Source organism: Macrotis lagotis, chromosome 5 (assembly GCF_037893015.1).
Source record: "Macrotis lagotis isolate mMagLag1 chromosome 5, bilby.v1.9.chrom.fasta, whole genome shotgun sequence".
In the NCBI taxonomy this organism is placed as follows: domain Eukaryota; kingdom Metazoa; phylum Chordata; class Mammalia; order Peramelemorphia; family Peramelidae; genus Macrotis; species Macrotis lagotis.
The window spans coordinates 55,752,872-55,777,194 of NC_133662.1; the positions used below are offsets into that span (position 1 = coordinate 55,752,872).

Consider the following 24,323-nt stretch of genomic DNA (forward strand, 5'->3'; position numbering starts at 1 on the left):
AATTTGGAGTTTTACTAATTAAAAACTTCAAAATACTAAGCCATCTATCATTTAACAAAACTTTCTACCTATAATCTTGGGAATCTAAACTTTTCATTGTAATTCTTTATGTAACGAACTGGATGATTCTCTGCAGCTGTTTGTACTGCTATCAGTTCTCAAAATACATGTCCTTGTGTGTATATGTGTATGTTCAAGTATAAATAGTATATAAATATCATATAAGTAATATATAGACATGTATAATAATGAAAGTTTAAATAAGGAGGGAATTGAGAATTTCAAATCTATTACATTCTTATGTCTTTGTGTGTGTGTGTGTGAAAACTCCACCCATGAGAACCATTAGTCATATTAATTAAACTTGGAAAAGTAAGAGTGTGGAACAGGGGTGGGGGGGGAGATCAATTCATCAATCAATAAATATTTATTAAGCGCATAAGTGCCAGACATTGTGACTACAAAAATAAAAATGGAACATTCTTTGCCATTAAGGTAATGATTTATGTTCTATGAATTCTCTTTAAAAAAAATATATATCTGGAAGGGACCTCAGAGAACAGCCAGTCCAAGCCACTCATATAATTGAAGATACTGGGTCTTAGTTTCTCAAAGTAGCAGCACAAGAGTCAAGTCTCTAGTCTCAGTTTATCATATCATGCTACTTAGGATCATAGAATAAGATCATAGAGTTTGATCAGTAAGAATCCTTTAAGACCATTTAGTCAATCAATCCAAATTCCTTTTTTTTTATAAATGAGGAACTGAGAGCTTAATTGACTTTGTCAAGATCACAGAGGTAATAAGTGGTAGAGTTGGGAATTTGAATCCAGATCCTCTGAGATCCTCTGAATTCAGAATTTTTTTCATTGTATCAAATTACTGGCTATTAAAATAAAGGGAGAGGGAAAGGGAGAAAAAACTTTAGTTGGGGTTGGAGGAGGTGTGGGGAATTATAAAATGGGAAAAGAAGGGGAGGATTTAGAATAGATAATAATTTAATTTCTTCCTTCCTCCTCTCCACTTTGCTTCAGTTTTCTACTTCATTAGTTCATGAATGTATAATGAGTTTAACTAAGACCACAGGGACTCAGGGCAACCTGCAGTTATATATTTAGGTAACTATGATCTAGAATGTCCCAGTCTACAAGTATGCAAGTATGGTATTCTTATGTTACAGACCTCTTCTGCTGACCTCCTAAGTAATCTTAGGCTGGAAAAAAATCACTCACCATGATCTTTTGTTGGCTTAATTGATCCAAGATTGAATTTGAGGGATTATTTTAAAGTTGTTAAAGAGAGAATGCTGGGGCGGGGGGCGGCTAGGTGGTGCAGTGGATAGAGCACTGGCCTTGGAGTCAGGAGTACCTGAGTTCAAATCCGGACTCAGACACTTAATAATTACCTAGCTGTGTGGCCTTGGGCAAGCCACTTAACCCCATTGCCTTGCAAAAACTAAAAGAGAGAGAGAGAGAGAGAGAGAGAGAGAGAGAGAGAATGCTAGGAAAGTTTGACTGTGTTGCTTCCTCTAATCCACCATCTTGAAGTGTTTTTTAATCTTGAACCCCTAAAAGAATGCCATACTTGCCCAGAGCACAGCAAGAATACCAGTGTTGAACCTTGGAGGTAGAAGTGACAGTGGCAGCAGCAGCAACAGCAGAAGCTTTGGGAGCTCTTGACCCAAAAAGGATAAGATAATCAAAATATATGAAAGATATTTTAAGGGATATTTTGTTGACACTGTCTATAGTTGATGCTGATTGACAGCTAAACTACCCATAAGTATTTCTGGTTAACAGTTCTAGATAAGAACACTTGTGCTCAATCACAAGGGAGCAGGAGCCCTAGTCATATATAGTTCAAGACAGAGAGGAGCACTAGTGCTTGTGGAGACAGGTGAACAGGGGACCTAGTTCTGAGTCAAAAGGAGTTCTAGTATTTGTTACTGCAGGGGAGCAAGGACCTTTCTCGGCTAAAGACCAGAAACCAGACCAGGAATTCGATGACTATACTTCTTCCATCATCATACCACCTTGGAAAACTCAGAAAACTTGCATAGAACTAGCTCTGAAAGTAGAAGCACAAAAAAAGTCTGAAACTTGGGATAGTATCTCCTCCAGTCCCAGGTGAACAGAGGCCACCTTTAACATAAGTTCAAAGTTAAAAATTAGGTTGGAAAAATGAGCAAATAACAAAAAAAGAACTTAACTATAAAAAAGCTGCTCCAGTGGTGGAGAAGACCAAAACAACTCAGAAGATGACAACAATATGAAAACCTACAACCAAAACTTCAAAGAAAAAAAATGCTAACTGGACACAAATTCAGCAAGAATTCCTGAAAGAGTTAAAGAAAGAAAAGGAAAAAAAAAAGAAAAAAAGAGTTGAAGAAAGAAATGAATGAAAGAGTAAAAAAAAGAATTATGCAACAAAATTATGAAAAAAATTAATAGGTTGGTAGAAGAGGCATAAAAAATGCTGAAGAAAATAACACCTTAAAAAAATAGGATTACTCTAACAGTAAAAGAGGTACAAAAGAGGCCAAATAGAAAGAGAGGTATAAAAGCTCACTAAAGAAAAATAATTCCTTAAAAATTAAAACTGGACAAGTGGAACTTAACAATTCCCTGAGATATAAAAAAGATAAAACAATGCAAAAAAATGAAAAAATAGAAGATGTAAAATAGTTCATCAGATAAAAATTACCAACCTAGAAAATAAGTCAAGGAGAGATCATTTAAGAATTATTGGACTACTTGAAAAATATGATCAATAAAAGAACTTAGATAAGATATTTCAAGAAAACATCAAGGAAAATTGTCCCAATGTCTTTGATCCAGAGGGTAAACAGAAATTGAAAGAATCCACTGATCATTTCCTGAAAGAGAACTCAAAATGAAAATTCCCAAGAATATTATTGCCAAATTCCAGAGTTACCATGTCAAGAAGAAAATATTACAGGCAGTCATAAAGAAACAGTTGTGGAGCCACAATCAGGATAATACAAGATCTAGTAACTTCTACTTTAAAGGTCTGGAGAACTTGGAGTATGATATTCTTGAGGACAAAGGAACTGGGATGAAAACCAAGATTCATCTCCTGAGCAAAACAACGTAAAACTCCAAGGAGAAAATGAATATTTCTAGAATATGGAAATAAAAGACTTTCAAACATTTCTGATGAAAAGACCAGAACTGAATAGAAAATTTGACATTCAAATATAAAACTCAAGAGAAAGATCAAAAGGTAAATATGAAATGAATATCAAAAGGGACTCCATAATGTTAAAGTTTACATTCCTGTTAAGAAGAAGATGATATATGCAATTCCTAAGAACTTTATTTTTATTAGGGTAGGTAGAAACAGTCTACATAGATGAAGGGCATGGGTATGAGTCAATTATCTTGGGATGATCTCAGAAAATGGAGGGGTGAGAAAGAGGAATGTACTTGGAGGAGAGGAAGGGAGAGGTAAAATGGAGAAATTATCTCAAATATAAAATGTTTACAAGGCAGAGCTTTTCAGTGTAGGGGAAAATTAGGTGGGTGACTGCAGTGACTCACTGGAATTGGTTCAAAGAAGAAAGAAAAAATACACACACACACACACACTCAGTTGGGCACAAAAATATGCCTTAGTCAAAAAATAAGAAGAAAAAAGGATAAGAGAAAGGAAGAAGATTGATAACAGGGAGGACAGATTAAGGAAGGAAGTGGTCAGAAGCAAAATAGACTTCTAAAAAGCATATTTCCTTATTAGTCAAGATGTGATTAGAATTAGAACCAATTTAACCAAGATCAAAAGAAATGTAGTAAATTGGGAAACAATTTTTACAACTAGTGTTTCTGACAAAGGACTCATTTCTAAAATATATAGAGAACTGAGTCAAATTTATTGAAAAAACAAGCCATTCCCCAATTGAAAAATGGTCAAAGGATATGCAAAGGTAATTTACAGATGAGGAACTCAAAGCCATTCATAGTCATATGAAAAATTGCTCCAAATCCTTACTGATTAGAGAAATGCAATCTGAAGTACCACTTCACACCTCTCAGATTGGTCAATATGACCAAAAAAGACAATGATCAATATTGGAAGGGATGTAGGAAATCTGGGACACTAATGCATTGTTGGTGGAGCTGTGAACTGATCCAACCTTTCTGGAATTATATCCACAGGGCAATAAAAATGTGCATACCCTTTGTGCATACCACTACTGGGTCTATACCCTGAAGAGATCATGAAAAAGGGTAAAAACATCACTAGTACAAAAAATATTCATAGCAGTTTTGTTTGTGGTAGCAAGGAGGAATTGGAAATAGAGTGAATGTTCATCAATTGGGAAATAACTGAACAAATTGTGGTATATGTATGTTATGGAACATTATTGTTCCATTAAGAAACCAGGAGGGATGGGATTTCAAAGAAGCCTGGAAAGACTTGCATGAACTGATGCTGAGTGAGATCAGCAGAACCAGAACTTTGTATACCCTAACAGCAACATGGGGATGATGATCAACATTAATGGACTTGCTTATTCCATCAGTGCAATAATCAGGAACAATTTTAGGGTATCTGTGACAGAGAATACTATCTCTATCCAGAGAAAGAACTGTGGAGTTAAAACAAAGACCAAAGACTACTACCTTCAATTTTTTATAAAAAGTATGTACTTATATACTACACAATTTTGCTATCTCTAATATTTTACTTTTTCCCTCAAGGCTATGTTTTTTCTCTCAACATATTCAATCTCAATCAATGTATAGCTGGAAAAAATGTAAAGATTATCAAAATGCCTTCTGTGAGGGGTGATGGTGGAAAATTGTAAAATTCAAAACCTTATAAAAATGATAGATGGAAACCTACTATATATAATGGGAAAACAAATAAAATATTAAAAAAGAAAAAAAAGAAAGAGAATTAGAACTAAGGGGGAAATATGAGAAAGAAAGAAAAACATAAAAGAAGTTTTAAAAAGTGAACATAGTATACTTTGCTCTGCATTCAGACTCCATTGTTTTTCCTTTGAATGTGGACAGCATTTTTCAAAACAGATCTCAGAACTGTTTTTGATCCCTGAACTGCTGAGAGGATCTGCCTCCATCATTGTTTATCATCTCACAATGATATTGCTAATGTGTACAATGTTCTCCTGATTTTGCTCACTTCATATCAGTTCATGTAAGTCTTTAATTGCTTTTCCGAAGTCCAGCTGCTCATGATTTCTTACAGAACATTAGTACTCCATAACATATCATTCATATACTATAACTTGTTCAACCATTTCCCAATTGATGGACATTCCCTTACTTTCCAATTATTTGTTACTATAAAAAGAGCTGCTACAAAATATTTTTGTACATGTGAGACTTTTACATTTTTCTGTATTCCTTTTATTCTTGATTGTGTTGGTTTAATTTATGCAGAAACTTTTCAATTTAATGCAATCAAAATTATCCATTTTGCATTTTTTAATCCTCTCTATCTCTTCCTTGGTCATAAACTGCTCCCCTTTCCATAGATCTGACAAGTAAATTATTCCATGTTCTTTTAATTGGCTTATGATATCAGATAAGAGTATTTCTTGTTCTCTTAATTGATCTATGGTATCATTCTTTATGTCTGAATCCTGTACCCATTTCAATCTTATTTTGATATAGGGAGCAAAATAGACTTTTGAGGAGTAGCCAAGATAAAAAGAGAGAGGAGGAAAAACATAAGATAAAAGGATAGAGAGATGCCTAGCATTCAAAACTTTGAGTGTGAATGTGATAAGCTTACACATAAAGCAGACGTGGGTAGCAGAATGTACTAGAAACCAGAATCTAACAATATATTGTTTACAAGAGAAACAGAAAAATACACACAGAGAAGCTAAAATAAGAAGACAGAACAGAATCTTTAGTTGAAGTAAAAAAAGGCCAGGAACAGCAATCATGATATCAAAGAAAGCAAAAGTAAAAGTGGGCTAATTAAAAGACATAATCAGGGAAACAACATTTTGCAAAAAGTTACCATAGACATTGAATTTTTTGATATTTACAGTAAGTTTCTCTGATAAAGATTCCCCCCCTCAAATATATAGGAAACTGAATCAAATTTGTAAAGGAAGAACCATTACCCAATTGATAAATTGTCAAAGGATTCACATATATCAAATAGGTAGTTTTTTGAAGGAGAAATCACAGTTATCTATAGTCATATGACTAAAAACTCTAAATCACTATTGATTAGAGAAATGCAAATTAAAGCATCTCCTGAGGTATCACTTTACATCTTTTAGAAATGACAATACTAAAAGGGATGATGGAAAATAGGTATACTAAAGAAATGTTGGTGGAGTTGTGAACTAGTCCAACCATTTTTGGAGAACAATTTGGAAGTATCCCAAAGGACTATAAAACTGTACATATCTTTTCACCCAGCAAATATCACTTACAAGATCTGTACCCTAAAGGATAAAAAAGGACCTTTGTGCACAAAAATATTTATCGCAACTCTTTTTATGATGGTAAATAATTAGAAACTGGGGAGATGTCCATCAATTGGGGGATGGCTGAACAATTTGTGGCATATGACTGATGGAGTGCTATTTTGCTGTAAGAAATGATAAGGGGGATGGTTTCTGAAAAATACAGAAAGACATATGTGAACTGGTACAAAATGAATGAGCAAAACTAGGAGACCATGATACCCAATAATAGCAATATTGTAATAAGGATCAACTGTGAGAAACAGACATTCTGATCAATAAATGATTCAAGACAATTTCAAAGGACTCATGATAAAAAAATACTATCTACCTCCAGAGAAAGAACTGATGAAAACTGGGTGCAGATTGAATATAGTTTTCTAACTTTAATTTTTCTTGCTTTTTTGTGACATGGCTAATATGGAAATATATTTTGCATGATTTCTCTTGTATAACTGATATATGTTGGGTGGCCTTTCAGTGGCAAAAGAGAATACTAAAATAAATAACAATTTAAAAAAATATATCCCCTTAAAAAGGATAAATACATTTTCTGGATCACTCTAAACAAAAGGATAACAGTTTATGCTCACCTTGCTTTTCTCCCTCTCACCAAATATCTACCGTGCAAAAGAGCTTAACAAATAGCAAGCCAATATATTATTCAAGGTAAATAGTGACTTAGTCAACAGGGATGTTACATAGATTAGTTAAGATGATAGAACACACAAGGGCTAAGGGATATTTGACCTGAAACCAATATGAAAATTCAGTTCGAGCAAGAAGAGAATATTACCTTGGGAGGTCTGTTGTTAGCAACGTCTGGAGTTATAGATGCTATGAGTCAAGGAACATATTGGGATCCTGATTTTCCCTATGAAGTTTATGGCTCCAGAGAAAATCTACTACTTAAAATTCATTTTAACTAGCCTCCTCTCTCTTTCTTTGGTTCTGTAGTCTTTTGTTTTGTCATTTTACTAAGAATATCCTTCCTAGGGGCAGCTAGGTGACACAATGAATAGAGCACTGGTCCTAGAGTCAGGAGATCCTGAGTTTAAATGTGGCTTCAGACACTTAATAATTACCTAGCTGTGTGACCTTGGGCAAGTCACTCAACCTCATTGCCTTAAATAAAATTAAAAAAAGAATATCCTTCCCCATTCCTGACTACATAAGTGCTATCAGAAAACAGGAAAGCTCCTTGATATGCCCAGGATGTTCAGGAAAGAATGTCAAAGGTTCCTTTCTTGTGTTTTAAGAGTCTCAGAAATATCAGACTTAGAGTTTTATCACCTGCTATACTTTTCAAAGTACCTCCATGTAGTACTTTTTTAATTCTTAGCTTTATTACTCTAATTCCACAAATGAGATTATTTAGACACAAGGAATCTGTCCAAGCCCACAAGGTAAATTTGTAAAGAATATAACAGGTTACAAAAAATCTAATGAAAATAACTTCAATAAGCCCTATATGAAATTAGTCATATGATTTAATTATTTGGGGGAATATGAACCTGTGATTTTATTGGCATAGGGAACTAGCAGATAAGGCAATTCCTTCTACCAAGATAGATCCATAACTATTCCTCAATTTATATTACTAGAGAAATGCTTGTTTTGAGAGGCTAGTTAACTTGTCCAGGGTATGAATCAGAGCCAGGACTTAAACCCAAATCTGACTCCAAGGCTATCTTTCTATGTATTTTACAACAGTGCCTTTCTCATAATTTAAAATGCCCTGTATAAGGATGGAAAGTCTACCTTGTATATTGATTTAGGGTCTACTCTGTTCAAGGCATTGTAAACTAAATAAATATACATGGAATGTGGTTTCTAAATTCAGGTTATTTATGACATAGTTGAAAAGATAACAGTCAAATGTTCGAAGAGCTAATACAACTAATAAATTGTGCTTCAAACACTAGTGTTAGAAATGTCACAGAATCTCAGGGTTAAAAAGGAACTAGATGTCCTCTATTCTAATTTATATCTGCATAGAAAACTTCCTTACAGGATACCCAGTGAGTCATCTAGGCTCGACCTGAAGTCCTCCAGTGCTGGAGAAAACATTGACTCAAGGAGCATTATATATTTGGACAGGCTAATATAAAGGAAATTTTGTCTTATAAGAAGCACAATATAGCAGAAAAATTCTTGAATTTAGTACCAGAAAATCCATCTTTCATTTAGTTTTATAAACTCAGTTTTTGCCTCTGCCACTCACTTGTTCCCTATGTAACTTGAACAAGTCATATGCATCTTTTCTAAGCCTCAGTTTCATCACCTAAAAAAATAAATTGTTTGGACAATATCGCTTCTAAATTCCATTTCAGCTCTAGATATATGATCCTTATGTCTTAAAATTTGTCCTTTATTTAATGCTTCATTCATCATCCATTTATTTCTACACAGCATTCTCAATTTTGTCTTCTGAGTCTAAAAAAGAAAATAGTCTTTTTTTTACATATGAAAACCCATCATATACTTGAAACTAGCAATCAAGTGCCTGAAAGTAAGTGCTTCATCACCATTTTTATGTTTCATATACCTCATTAGCAATCTGGTAAAGCCTATATAACCTTTATCAGAAAATTGTTTTTAAAGCATAAAACGAAATAAATAGAATTACCAAGTCCAATTATATTGAAGTGCAGTTATTCATGTTTTTTGGAGTTCATGGACCGTTTTTCAAGCTATCTCACTTCATAAAGAAGCTCATATATATATACATGCTAAACTATTAGTAAGAATTATAATTTCTTTAGGATTAGAGGAAGAGATTTCAGTAATAGCATAATTTGAGAATGTTAAAAAAAGGGATTTGAGTCAGATCTTGAAGAGTATTGAGAAGCTACATGATAATGAATAGAGAAATGTCCTTGAAGCCAGGAAGAGCCAAGTTCAAATCCTGTTTCTGATTTATACTATTTATGTAATCCTGAACAGATCATTTACTCTCTCAATGTTCTAGGATTAAAGATGTCAAACCCAAATAGAAATTGAGGTCACTAAACTTTGCAAAAAATCCTTACCACATATTGATTTAGAAAACCACATATTAATAGTTTTTATGCTCTATTGAATTTTCATTTATTTTGTAAAATATTTACCAATTTCAATTTTTCTTCTTATTTACTTTCCAGTGCAAAAATAGTTTCCAACATTCCATGCTTTTGTAAATTTTTAAGTTCCACATTTTTCTGCCACCCTCTCTTCCCATGGCAGCAAATAATCTGATATAGGTTGTACATGTAAAATTGCTTTTTAACATATTTCTTCATTAGTTAAGTTAAGAAAGAAGAAACAGAATTAGGGGGAAAACATGAGAAAGAAAAAAGCATAAAGGAAGTTTTAAAAAAGTGAATAAAGGGGGTGCAACTAGGTGGCGTAGTGGATAAAGCACCGGCCTTGGAGTCAGGAGTACCTGGGTTCAAATCTGGTCTCAGACACTTAATAATTACCTAGCTGTGTGGCCTTGGGCAAGCCACTTAACCCTATTTGCCTTGCAAAAAAAAAAAACCTAAAAAAAAGTGAATAAAGTATGCTTTGCTCTGTATTTAGAATCCATAGTTTTGTTTTGTTTTTTCCTCTGGATGTAAATGGCATTTTCCTTAATAGATCTCTCAGTATTGTCCTTGATCACTGAACTGCTGAGAGGAACTGCCTCTGTCATAGTTGGTTACCTCACAATATAATGTTCTTCTGGTTCTACTCACTTCACTCAACATCAGTTTATGTATGTCTTTCCAAACTTTTCTGAAGTCAGGTCATTCATTATTCCTTACTGAACAATAGTATTTCATAATATTCATCTACCAAAATTTGTTCAGCCATTCCCAATTGATGAGCATCCTCTAAATTTGCAAATTTTTGCCACTACAAAAAAGAGCTGCTATAAATATCTTTGTGTATGTGGGTCCTCTCCACTTTTTATGACGTCTTTTGCATACAGACCTGGTAGTGTTATTACTGGATTAAAGGGTATGTAGAGTTTTATTGCTCTTTGGGCATAGTTCCAAATTGCTTTCCAAAATGGTTAGATCTTAGTTCCATCAATAGTGCATTGGTGTCCCAGTTTCCCCTCATCTTCTCCAATATTGATCATTTTTCTTTTTTTGTCATATTAGACGATCTGATAGGTATGAGGTGGTATCTCAGTGTTGTTTAAATTTTCATTTCTCTAATCAAAAATTATTTAAACAATTTTTCATATGATTATAGATTTAATTTCTTATCTGAAAACTGCCTTTTCATATTCTTTGACCATTATCAATTTGAGAATGACTTGTATTCTTAAAAATTTGACTCAGTTGTCTATATATTTTCAAAATAGATTCTTTATCAGTAGCATTAGCTGTAAAAATTGTTTCCCATATTTCTGCATTACTTCTAATCTTAGCTGTATTGGCAAAATCTTTTTACTTTAATGTAATCAAAATAATCTATTTTGCAATTTATACTGTTCTTTATGTTTTTGATCACAAACTTCTCCCTATTCTGTAGATCTGACAGATGGACTATTCCTTGTTATCCTAATTGGTTTATGATATTACCCTTTATGTATAAATCCTGTATCCATTTTTCCCTTTTCTTGGTACAAAGAGATGTTGGTCTATGCCTAACTTTTGCCATACAATTTCCTGGTTTTCCCAGCAGTTTTTGTCAAGTAATGAGTTCTTATCCCATGAGTTTATTATCTTTGGGTTTATCAAACAGTAGATTGCTGAAGTCATTTACTACTGTTTCTCTTATACCTAATCTATTCCAGGGATCCATTTCTCTATTTCTTAGTCAGTACTAGTCAGTTTTGATGACTGTTGTTTTATAATATAGTTTTACATCTGATATAGCCAGGCCACCTTTCTTTGCATTTTTTCCTATTAATTCTCTTGATATTCTTGACTGTTCCTTCCTCCAGGTGAATTTTGTTACTGTTTTTTCTAACTCTTGTAAAATAATTTTTGGTAGTTTGATTGGTTTGGCACTGGATAAATAATTTAATTTAGGTAGAATTGTCATTTTTATTATAATAGCTCACTTAACCAATGAACAACTGATATTTTCCCAATTGTTTGGGTCTGACTTGATTTGTGTGAAAAGTGTTTTGTATCTGTGTTCATATAGTTTCTGGGTTTATCTTGGGAGGTATATTCCCAAGGACTTTGTTGATAATATATAGAACTGCTGATTTATGTGGGTTTATTGTATTCTGCAACTTTCCTAAAGTTGCTACTTATTTGAAATAGTTTTTTAGTTGTTTTTCTAGGACTTTCTAAGTATACCATCATATAATCTGTGAAGAATGAGCATTTTCTTTTCTCATTATTATTCTAATTCATTCATTTTTTTATGGCTGGAACAAATAGTAGGGGTGATAATGGGTATCCTTGTTTCGCCACTGATCTTATTGGGAGTGCATTTAGCTTTTCCTTGCTACATATAATTCTTACTGATAGTTTAAGATAGATACTGCTTATCATTTTAAGGGAAAAATCCATTTATCCCTATTTTCTCTAGTATTTTTAACAGCAACGGGTATATTTTGTCAAAGGCTTTTTCAGCATTTATTGAAATAATCATATGGCTTCTATTAATTTTGTTATTGATATGATCAATATGCTGATTGTTTTCCTAATATTGAACCATCCCTCCATACCTCATATAAATCCTACCTGCTCATAGTGTATTATCTTACTGATAACTTACTGTAATCTCTTCCCTAAAATTTTATTTAAAATTTTTGCATCAATATTCATTAGAGAGATTGGTCTATAATTTTCTTGGTGTAGGATCTTACTGGTTTAGGCATCACCACCATGTTAGTGTCATTAAAAAGACTGGTAGAACTCCACCTATTTTTTCAAATAGTTTATATAGTATTGGTACTAATTGTTCCTTAATTGTTTGATAGAATTCACTTGTGAATCCATCTGACCCTGGAGATTATTTATTAGGTAGCTCACGGAGGACTTGCTCAATTTCTTTTTTTCTGAAATGAGATTATTTAAGTATTTTATTATCTCTTTTTTGTCAATCTGGGCAATTTTTATTATTATAAATATTCATTCATTTCATGTAGATTGACAAATTTATTGGCATCTAGTTGGACAAAAGTTCTGAATTATTTCTTCTTCGTTGGTGGTGATTTCATCCTTTTCAATTTTGAAACTGGTAATTTGTCTTCTTTCTTTATAAAAATCATATTAACCAAAAGTTTATCTTTTTTTTATAAAACTAACTCCTAGTTTTATTTATTAACTCAATAGTTTTATTACCTTCAATTTTATTGATTTTTTCCTTTGATTTTCAAATTTTCCAACTTGGTATTTAATTGGAAACTTTCAATTTGTTCTTTTTCTAGATTTTTTAACTGCATGCCCAATTCATTTATCTCTTCTTTCTCTAATTTATTCATATAAGCATTTAGATATAAAAAATCTAAGAACTGCTGCATCCCACAAGTTTTAGTGTGATGTCTCATTGTCATTGTCTTGGATTAAATTATTGATTATTGTTTGTTCCAACCTTCTCTAATATTAGTTACTTTAGTTTCCAATTAATTTTCAGCTTATCTTTCTATGGTCCTGTATTACATGTAATTTTTATTGCATTGTGATTTGAATGGGAAGCATTTAATATTTCTACCTTTCTGCATTTGATTGTGAGGATTTTATATCCTAAACCATGGTCAATTTTTGTGTAGGTGCCATGGACCACAAAGAAAAAGATATTCCTTTCTATCCCCATTCAACATTCTACAGATATCTGTCATGTCTAATTTCTCTAAAATTCTATTCAACTCCTTAACTTCCTTCTTGCTTATTTTATGGTTATTTTATCTAATTTTGAGAGAGGAAGATTGAGGTCTCCCACTATTATAGTTTTCCTATTTCTTCCTCTAACTCTTCTAGCTTCTCCTCTTAGAATTTGGATACCATACTATTGATACTATTTCATTGCATATGATATCTTTTAAGATGTTTCCTTCTTTATCTCTTTTAATTTGATCTACTTTTGCTTTTGCTTTGTCTGAGATAAGATTTGTTACCCCTGCTTTTTATTTTAATTATTTCCATTGAAGCATAATATATTCTGCTTCAGGCTTTTACTTTTACCTTGTGTGTATCTTTTTGCTTCAAATGTGTTTCTTGTAAGCAACATATTGTAGAATTTGAGTTTTTAATCTACTCTGCTATCCACTTTATGGGAGAATTCATCCCATTCTCATTCACAATTATGCTTATTCTTTATTTCCCTCCATCCTATCTTTCCCCTATTTGTACTTTTTTCTCTCTTTTCCCTTTATTTTTCCTCCCAAGGGTTTTGCCTTTGACCATTGCCTACCTCAATTCTTCCTCCCCTTTACCAACTCATCTCCCTTTTCTTTTCCCTTTCTCCTTTTATTCCTTTCTTTCTTTTATTTTTATTTCCCCCCCTTTTATTTCCTTCTTCTTTCCTTTTTTGTCCGCTTTCTTCCCCTATTTTCCAGTAGGGTAGGATAAATTTTTAAACCTAGTTGGGAATGGAAATTATTCCCTCTTTGAATCAAGTCTGTTGAGATTCATCACATTCAATTTGGATCAATGTACAACATAGAAACAATGTAAAGACTGACAAATTGCTTTCTGTAAGGATGGGTGGAGGGAAGTAAAATGGGGGGAAAAATTGTAAAACTCAAAATAAATAAAATCTTTAAAAAAAAGTCTGTTGAGATTAAGATGTTCTCAGTGCTCACACCTTCCTTTTATTACCCCTCTACTAAATTAGGTCCTTTTTGCCTCTTCATGAGGTGTAATTTATCCTCTAATTCCCTTGTCTTCTTATCTCGGCATAATCATTTTTCTTTTCCCATATTCTAATTGTTTTATAGGTATCTTGTTTCCACTTCCTCTATCAAAGTAAATTCCTTCCAGCTGTTCTTATAGGAGTACAATTCTCAAGAACTATAAGCATCCCTACATCATAATCAATTTAAACACACATTCTCTTTCCAAGAACATTCCCTCCAACCATCCTAATATAAATACAACCCTCAAAATCTAAAAGTTTGATCACATCACAGTCAATTCATATCATACCCTTTAAGTATGCTTCTTTCAATTGACCTAAGAGAAATACAGTTCTCAAGTATTATAGATATTATATTCTTGTGTTGGGATGTAGAGAATTTTTAGTCTTAATTAACTAACATTTTTCTCTCTTTCCATTTACCTTTTTATGTCTTATATTTGAAGATCAAATTTTCTGTTCAGTTCTGATCTTTTTATTAGGTTAGTTTGTAAGTCCTCTTATATTCCTCAAAGGATATGCTGAAGTTGATTCTTGATTGTATTCCAACTTCCTTTGCCCCATGGAATATCATATTCCAGGCCCTCTGATCCTTTAATGATGAAGCTGATAAGTCCTGCATAATCCTGACTGTGATTCTCTGGTATTTAAATTGCTTCTTTTTGGCTGCTTGCAGTATTTTCTCATTTAGCTGAAAATTCTGAAATTTGGCTACAATATTTCTTGGAGTTTTTATTTTGGGATCTCTTTCTAAAGGTGATTGATGGATTCTTTTAAGGACTCTTTTATCTTCTAGGATATTAGGTCAGAGCCAAAATGGTATTGAGAAGCTAGGAAACTTCCAGATTTGTTTTTGGAAATAACTGAATGAAGCCTCTAAACAGATCCTAAAGCAACAGAATCCATAATAAAACACTATGAAACAACTTTTCAGTGAGATATCTTGGAGGAACTTTAGGAAAAGATCTGTATCACTGGTAAAAGGGGAGTTTAGGCAGAGAGAGAACTGGGATGCCAGTGAGAATTTTTAGCCATAGCACAGTTAAGGTCTCAGTGCATTTCTTTCACCTGTTTGAGTCCAATCCCAGCTCAGAAAACAAAGTTTCAAGCCTTGAAACACTAGTGGGGTGTTGGGTTACCCTAGTGCAGAAAGCAAGCGGAGAACAATAGAAAAGCTAGATCAAAAATTCAGGGACTAGAACCCCACCCAGCCCTCAGCAAAAAAACAAAACAAAACAAAAAGCTTCAGTCTATATACTCTACCACAGGAACTCTCAAAATGAGCAAAAGTACACAAAGAAGTGCTAACCATTGACAACTACTAATCTTATAGGGACAATAAAAATGCCATCTCAGGACAGGAAAGCAGTGATAAAATGTCTACAAATGAAGACTCAAAGGAGCTGATGAAAGATGGAAGAAAATGGAGAAATGAGTCATATGGGAGAATTATGAAAAATTAACTGAAAAAATAATAATTTTAAAAGTAAAATGGATCAGTTGGAAAATAAAATTAGCCAACTGGAAAAGGAAACAAAAAAACTAACTGAAGAAAATAAAACCTTAAAAACTAGAATTGAACAGATGGAAATAAATGACTATGAGACATCAAGATCCCATCAAACAAAACCAAAAGGCTAAAAAATTAGAAGAAAATGTAAAGTACTTCTTAGATACAATGACCAACTTAGAAAATATATCCAAGGGGCAGCTAGGTGGCATAGTGGATAAAGCACTGGACTTGGAGTCAGGAGTACCTGGGTTCAAATCTGGTCTCAGACACTTAATATTTACCTAGCTGTGTGGCCTTGGGCAAGCCACTTAACCCCATTTGCCTTGGAAAAAAATACATATCCAGGAAAGATAGTTTATGAATCATTGGTTAAGATGAAAGTCACTATCAGAAAAAAGAGCCTGGACAATATCACGCAGGAAATTAATCACCAATTTCATTTTAATCTGGTTCAGTAGTACTTAGTGGGCCATGTGTTTCACGTCTTTGTTCTTAGGAAATTCCCTAAAATTGTAAGTGGCAGAGAAGTTGCTGACCAGCATTAGTAAATTCATCAGGGAGTTCTTTATACCAATGAAATTGTATAGGATTTGTATTGGTTAAAGGACAAGTGTATGATGAAAGGAGGTGGGGAGGAGTCAGATTTTATATTAAGAGAAATATTTATATTAAGAAATTATATTAAGAAATATTATATTAAGACAAAATAGTCATATTAGCCCTGGAAAAAGAATTTGTGTGTGTGTGTGTGTGTGTGTGTGTGTCTGTTTTTAAAAAATATTAACTTTGTATTAAGTATGTAGCAAAGACTAAGAAAAAGGCTAATTTTTACTGAATAGTCACTTTCTGGATTATAGTATTCAGTCTTTTTGTTCTAAATGGCATAATCTAGGAGGATTATGTTGATAACTAATAATTAGCATGACCTTATTTTTAACCAGGATGTTTCCCACATTCTGAATCTGTCCCACTTGAATTAATTTACCAGCTGACATTTTGAAGCATGTTTCCAGCTTTTCCTTTGCATGCAATTAATATATCACCAAGCAACCAGGGATGATGTTCAGGATAAAATACAAAAGCCATGGTCAAGTACTGTTATAGATTTGGGGGTACAGTAGAAAGTATTGATTTGGAGTCAGAGGATCTGGTTTCAAATTCTAACTCTTTCCCTTACTATGTAAATCTCCTTACCTCTCTGGGTCTCATGAGTGAAGTTAAGCTAAGGTCTTTTTCAACTCTAAAATCTATAAAGTTAATAATCCAAGATTCAACAAACAGGGGTCAGGGACTGAAAATGACAAGGCTTTACCATTAAGGAAGAAGAATCTCTCTATGTTAAGAGTGTATGTGTGTGTGTATACATATATATATATATATATGTATATATATATATACATATATATATATATATATATTGGAGGTGTTGAACTATTAAGTAGCAGTTGACTTGAGGCAAAATGTTCATATATATGGCATACAGTATCCCTTAACTATCTTTTGCAATTAGCTGGCTTTGGGGAGAGGTAGGGTGTATTCATTTGTGTATATGTATTACTTGTACATTTCACCACTCATTTTACCTACTTTCAGCATCACACCAGCTATTCAGCTAATGGATAACCATCATGGAAATGATGGTTGAGAGAGACCTGAATAAGAGATTTCACTCTTCAGCTTGATTCCACAAACTTTTTTTTGGTCCCACTTTATTAATTTGGTCATTCTATCTTGGGCTCACTGTTGACTCTCAAGTCATATTGAGATTGATATTGCATTAAAATATTTCTTTAAGAAATTTCCCAAAGAAATGACATTTTGAGTAAACCTCAGGTGTTTTATGTTATGGTATCACAAAACATCTTAACCTAACAGTAAATGAAATTGTCATGGTCTAATGGCAATAAATCCCAGTGTGATTGTTTCTTGATCTTGTCTGTTTTCCAAGCTCTGTCTTTTCCCTGAATGCCCTATGGATGGTTTCAGTAATTAAGCAGTTGTACTATGTGGGCTTTGCTCCATTCTTGCATCATCACTGAGTCTGACTTTTTTTGACACCATGATGATTTGCTCAGCTCCTACATTACTACATCTGCAGCTGTTACTCATGAATCCCACCAACGCTGAGTTCTGGCTTCAGGTTACTATTGTTATTCTTAGTGCTGCTCATAACAATAACCATAATGCTATTAACATATTTTCATCATTTGCTAATCACCTGAAGAATGCAGGGTAATATAATACACATAAAAGGATTGCAATATATCTTTAAGGACTCCAGTTAATAGGAAGGGAAAATGGAAATAAAAAATTCAATCTTAATCATTTAACATTCATAGAGTTTAACAAATGACAGACATTATGATTGGCCTCAGGAATCCAAAGAAATATGACCTATACCTGACCCTAAAGAGCTTACAACTTACTTTGAAAGCTTGGATAGACATAGATATAAATAAAAAATATAAATAAATATATAAATATATATATATATAAATATAAAAATATAAATAAAAACAAGTAACAACAGAGGGCATTTACCTTTACCATTAAGGAAGAATCTCTCTATGTTATGAATATATATATATATATATATATATATATATATATATATATATATATATCCTGACTTTCCCTTACTGTGTAAATCTCTTCACCTCTCCTCATCTGTAAAATGAATATGGTAAAATATATAACTGCTAAGGTCTTTTTTCAACTCTAAAATCTATAGAGTTATCAATACAACATTCATAAAGAAAGGAAAAAGAAAGGAAAAGAGATTGGAATTCAAATGATGTAGTTTAGTCAGTAGTCAGAAAACCATTTGGATAGGTCCAAAAGGGGGATAGCTTGAAAAAGTGCAAAAAGCAATGAATTTGATAGACTTAGGTTTAACAACTGGCCTTACTATTCATTATCTGGGTAATTTTGGTAAATTACTTAATCTTTTTGGATTTTAGTTTACTCATTTATAAAATGAGGGATTTGACTACACAATTGTTCAGGTACTACTTTCTCCAAAGCCAAAGAATGCTTTGAAAAAAATTGAGAGTTTTTTTAGTGGTCTGACAGGTGGTACAGTGGATTGAGTGCTGGGTTTGGTATCAGAAAAATGATACCTACTAGCTGTGTGACCCTGGGCAAGTCATTTAACCCTGTGTGCTTCAGTTTCTTCATCAGTAAAATGAACTAGGAAAGAAAATGGCAATTTATTCCAGAATCTTTGCCAAGAAAACCCCAAATGGGATCACAATGAGTTGAACACAACTAAAAATAATTCAATAACAAAAAAAGCAAAATGAATCAATTTTATAATATATCAACCATAGATGCAAATGTGTTCTTAAGCCACACTCAACAGTTTTATCTTCTAGGAATAAGGAACTGATAATATTGATGTTATCAGTACTAGTCAATCCATGTGTTCATTTTGGGTACCACATTTCAAGAAAAAAAAAATTGTTGAATAAGGAGAGTCTCTGGAGAAAGGCATCCAACAATCAAGAAACATGAGATATGCCATTATGTCCTTGATTGATCATGCCTTTTGATGACTGGCTGAAGAAAATGGGAGATGATGTAGGGGGAACATGATAGTTCTCTTCAAATATTTGAGAGGTTATTCTGAAAAAAAAGATTAGACTCATTCTTACTGGTCCTAGGAGAAACAATGGGCAGAAGCCTCAGAGAATCAAATTTGTGTTTGTTAGAAGATTAAAAACTTGCTAACAATTTGAACTATCTAAAGGTAGTCTTGAGAGGAAATGGATTAGGATGTTCCTTATCTGAAATAGGAGCTAGGGATGAGGATTCTTGAAATTAGAAATTTTGAAATTTGGGTTTTGCCCTTTAGGCACACTTTTGTGTGGTCAGATTTCAATAGGAATGATGACAAAGGAGAATAACTTTAATGAGAAGTCCCTAGTTTGATACTATGTCTGCAGGATAATGGTATCCTGTCAGATGGGTAAGTTTTGAGGTTTCCTTCCATGGAAACAAAGATATCAAGAAAGATAGAAAGTAGTGACCTGCGAGCAATAAGAAAATACATGAAGAGAGACAAGAGGCAGTATTTACTGGGAACAACAAAAACTAAAGGAAAAAGGCCATGATAAGATCACAACCATTGCTGGTCATGACGTCTAATTCTAGGAGAACAATGATTAGTGACACCTGCTGGAAGAAATAGAGTACTACAACTGGAGGGGAACTAAGTAACACAAGCCTCTTAAGTGATGGGATATAGTGTGTTTGGTGGAAGGTTTTTGTTGGCTTCCCAGCTAGTCATTTAAGCTCTCAATGCTCTTGGCAGCACTTCAAGATAAAGATGCAGAGAAAGTTCTGACCGGCATTTTTAGAGAGAGGATTTCTTCACTTGGGAGTTCTATAAATCAATGAAATCATAGATCTATAAATTTAGCTTTGTAGTCAGAACATTGAGGTTAAAAAATCACCTGTGCTCCTTATTACCTATGTGTCCCTGGCAAATCATTTAGCCACTCAGTTTAGTTTCCTCATTTGTAAAATGGATAGTTTAGATTATATGGAGTCCTTTGTGTGGGCTCTCAAGAAGTAAAATGCTTAAAGTTCAGTGTGAGAATTTATTAAGATATTAAGATATCACAAATCAGGGCTTGAATTGTTGGTTTGTTGGTTGTCTAAGAAAATGATGGAGAAAATGTTGATAATTAAAGTTAAATTAAATTTATTTAAATTAATTAAATTTAAATTATTAAAAATTAAATTTAAATGTCTGCATTCTTTTTTTTGAGATTCACTTCCTAAATATTTATTAGTATGCCTCTCTTTCCAGATAAAGGTATTTTCCATTAATCCTTCTGACCATGGAGTCATAAGTAAAAGGGAATAGTGGAGTAACAATTATTCTTGCCTTTTTGTGAGGCTACTTCTTTCTTTTGTTGTTCAATCATGTTCAGCTCTTCATGATCTTATTTGAAGTTTTATCAGTAAAGAAACTGGAGTGGGCTGTTATTTCCTTCTCTCATTTTGGAAAAAAGTAACTGAGGCAAACAAGGTTGAGTAACCTGTCCATGATTACCCAGGAGTAAGTGTCTGAGGTCAAATTTGAACTCCATAAGATGAATCTTCCTAACATCAGACCCAGCACCTTATCTACTATGTCACCTTGTCCTTTCTAAGGAAGTGAAAACAGGTGCTCATGGGTTATCTCTGTTCTTGAGTCTCTGCAACACTGACAAAATTTTAGCAAAAGGGCTTGCTAGGACATTGGAGCCTGATTAGCTTCAATTTCAAATTTCTAGACTCAAGTGTGTCAGTTTTCATCAACTATGAAAACCTTGTTGTTGTTGTTTTAATTTGTTTGTCTGGGTTCTCTGGACCTGGACAAACAAGACCATTTAAAAATCTTCAGATCGCTCAGAACCATAAGCAGTTATTCAGTGGGTTTGATCACTGAAATCAGTAAGTGGGGTCAATACATTGTCTTTTGTTTTCGGGTTTTTTTTTTTTTTAGTTTTTTTAGTTTTTGCAAGGCAATGGGGTTAAGTGGCTTGCCCAAGGCCACACAGCTAGGTCATTATTAAGTGTCTGAGGCCGGATTTGAACTCAAGTACTCCTGACTCCAGGGCCAGTGCTCTCTATCCACTGCTCCACCTAGACGCCCCAATACATTGTCTTTTAAAAAAATCATATTAAATATTGACTCACTTATCCAACTCATTGTTCTCAGCACTTCATTTTATTTGTCTGCTTATAAATGATCAGAGAGAACTTTTTTTAACTTGTAGTGGTGGTGGTGGTGATGATAATAAAGAAGACTATAGTACTGATGCTCAGTTCTGGGTTTTTTTGTTTGTTTGTTTAGTTTTTGCAAGGCAATGGGGTTAAGTGGCTTGCCCAGGGCCACACAGCTAGGTAATTATTAGGTGTCTGAGATCGGATTTGAACTCAGGTACTCCTGACTCCAAGGCCAGTGCTCTATCCACTGCACCACCTAGCAGCCCCCGTTTTTTTTTAATAGATTCTGCACGATATTTATTTTTTTTTGGAAATGCTTCTCATCATTAGATCAACTGATCTAATCTGATTTCTCAAACAGTTTCTGTATTCACACCTGATGATGTGTTTTTGCTTCTGTTGTTAGATTCTCTGGAAAACATATGACTTAGCCTCTACCATTCTGATACTGTAAATTTCATAGGGACTGACCAATGAGGAATTTAGATACAATTCTTAGAGAAAGGGTTATATGCTCTACCTACTATTATCTCATGAGAAGTCTGATAGAATTGTTTCTAAATGTTGAATCCCTTTCCCCAGTTCAGTTCACACACATTGGTATTTGATGACTTTCCTGGTGGCTTATTTTGTGGTGATGAATAGCCTATTAATTATCTGCTGAGCTGAAACTAGTGTGTATACAAAAGTATCTTCTTTGGTGTCCTTAAATTTTTTTTTCAACATTTTTATTTAAAATTATTATATTGCATTCCAAATTTTATCACACACACTCTCTCTCTCCTTTATCCTCCAAATATTTCCATACTAGCCATTTTGTACAAGAAGACTCAAATAAAACAAAAAAAAAAGAAAGAAAATGAAAAATAACATGTTATTCTGTGTTTAATCAACAGCAGTTCTTTCTCTGGAGGTGGATAGCGTGTTTCATCTTTTGTCCTTTGGGATTGTCATAAACCATTGTAATGCTGAGAATGAAGTCATTCACAGTTCTTCATTGAAAAATATTGCTGTCACTATGTATAAAGTTCTGCTTTTGTTCCACTATGCATCAGTTTATGTAAGTGTTTCCACATTTTTCTGAAACCATCCTGCTTATTTTGTCTTATAATGCAATAATATTCTACTATTATCATATACCACAGCTTCTTTAGCCATTCCCCAATTGAAGGGTATCCCTTTGATTTCCAATTTTTACCCACCACAAAAGAGCTCCTTTAATATTTTTGAACAAATAGATCCCCCCACACTACTTTTCTTTGATGTCTTTGGGATATAGACCTAGCATGGTATTGCTAGATCAAAGGGCATGCACAATTCTGGCATAGATCCAAATTGCTCTCCAGAATGGTTGGAGCACAACTCCACCTTGGTGCCAGAGAATTTGAAGACATTTTGTGAACTTCCAGTTGGGAAAAATCTTGCATGAATGGTGTGATTGATTTTCAGTCTCTGTTGTATTTTTCTCTTTCCTGATCTTAGATGAATGGAAAGGAATGGAACTGATTATGTTATTGGGAACTTCCATAGTCCAGAATAGTGATGAGAGGACCAGCAACTGCAATCCTTAACCAAGTCAGCTGGTAGTTGCAGCAGCTGGGTCTGGGAGGAGCCAACCCTGAGAAATGACTTGATGACCTAACCAACAATGAATAGACCTAGCAGCTGAGACACAATGAGTCCTGCTATGTCACATCCACAAGTGAACTTGGTGATGATCATCATTTAGGTTCTGCTCTTACCAGGGAACAAGATGATAATTGAGAATAGATATTATAGTAAATGTTTAACAATAAGCTCATGCATATGTTATATTTTACAATTTAATCTGCATTATTAAAGTTTTCTCCATCCCATTATTAAGTTTAGAACCTCTAGAAATCAACAAAACAATAAATCAAGTCTTACTTTGTAGTGTTTGCTGATTTCCAACGTGTAAATGCTCACAATGAAAATTGAACAATTGCTTCCCTGTACTACATAGAGTTAGATAGTACAGTGGGCAGAGTACTGGGCCTGGACTCACCAAGACTGGCCACTTTTCTGGCCTCAGTTTTCTTACCTGTAAAATGAGCTGGAGAAAGAAATGCCAAACCACTCCAGTTCCCTTAGTCAAGAAAACTCCAAATGTGGTTGTGAAGAGACTGAAATGACTGAATGACAACATCTCTGTACTACCTGGCTCCAGTCCATCCCCATTGCCAGTTTCAGAGGTTTTTCTAAGGGCTGGACCCTCATTGACTGGTCTCTTTATTACATAAGGAAACATTTCTTACTAAGATTTCAAATAGGCCCTATCCTAAGATAGTACATTTTTCCCTCACATATCCTATTTTTTTATATAGCCTGGTAAAGTAAGAAAGAAAGGCAGAGGAGGATATATATAAAGGGGAGAGGTGGGGAGAAGACTTGGAAGTCTCAAACCTATTAAGAGCATAAATCATGAGTAGATTTTTTTTCTAATCCCATCTAGTGAGTGTATATACTAAAGGATGAGGATTTATAGCCCTTGTAATTTTATCTTAGATAGTGTAACTGCAGTTTCTATTCTTAGCTATATAAATGCTTTATCATTTTTTTTCACTATTACAAAACCATTTGCTACAGGATCCTTGAGCACAGTAAATTCCTCTGGCGCCAGAGGGTTAAAAGTTGTTTGTTGTTCATATTATAGTTGTGACACTTATTAGTTTGTCATATGATTGCTTAAAAGGTCTTTTTAAGAGAAGCAATTTCATTGGCATAAGGAACATCTGGTGACAAAAGTTCCTCCATCAATGGAAACCAACTATTCTGCCCCTTTTAGGGTTTGAAAGGTGCCTGGGGACACTG

At 33.7% G+C, this 24,323-nt stretch overlaps 1 long non-coding RNA gene across 1 annotated transcript in view; it reads left to right on the forward strand.

Moving 5' to 3' along the window:
• LOC141523804 (uncharacterized) overlaps positions 1-23,369 on the forward strand; it is an 89,833-nt gene extending 66,464 nt beyond the window's left edge. The window contains exons 4-5 of the long non-coding RNA XR_012478603.1: positions 22,388-22,551; positions 22,974-23,369. This is a non-coding gene — a long non-coding RNA (uncharacterized LOC141523804). The remainder of the gene's footprint in view (positions 1-22,387; positions 22,552-22,973) is intronic.
• Positions 23,370-24,323: the final 954 nt, after the last annotated feature.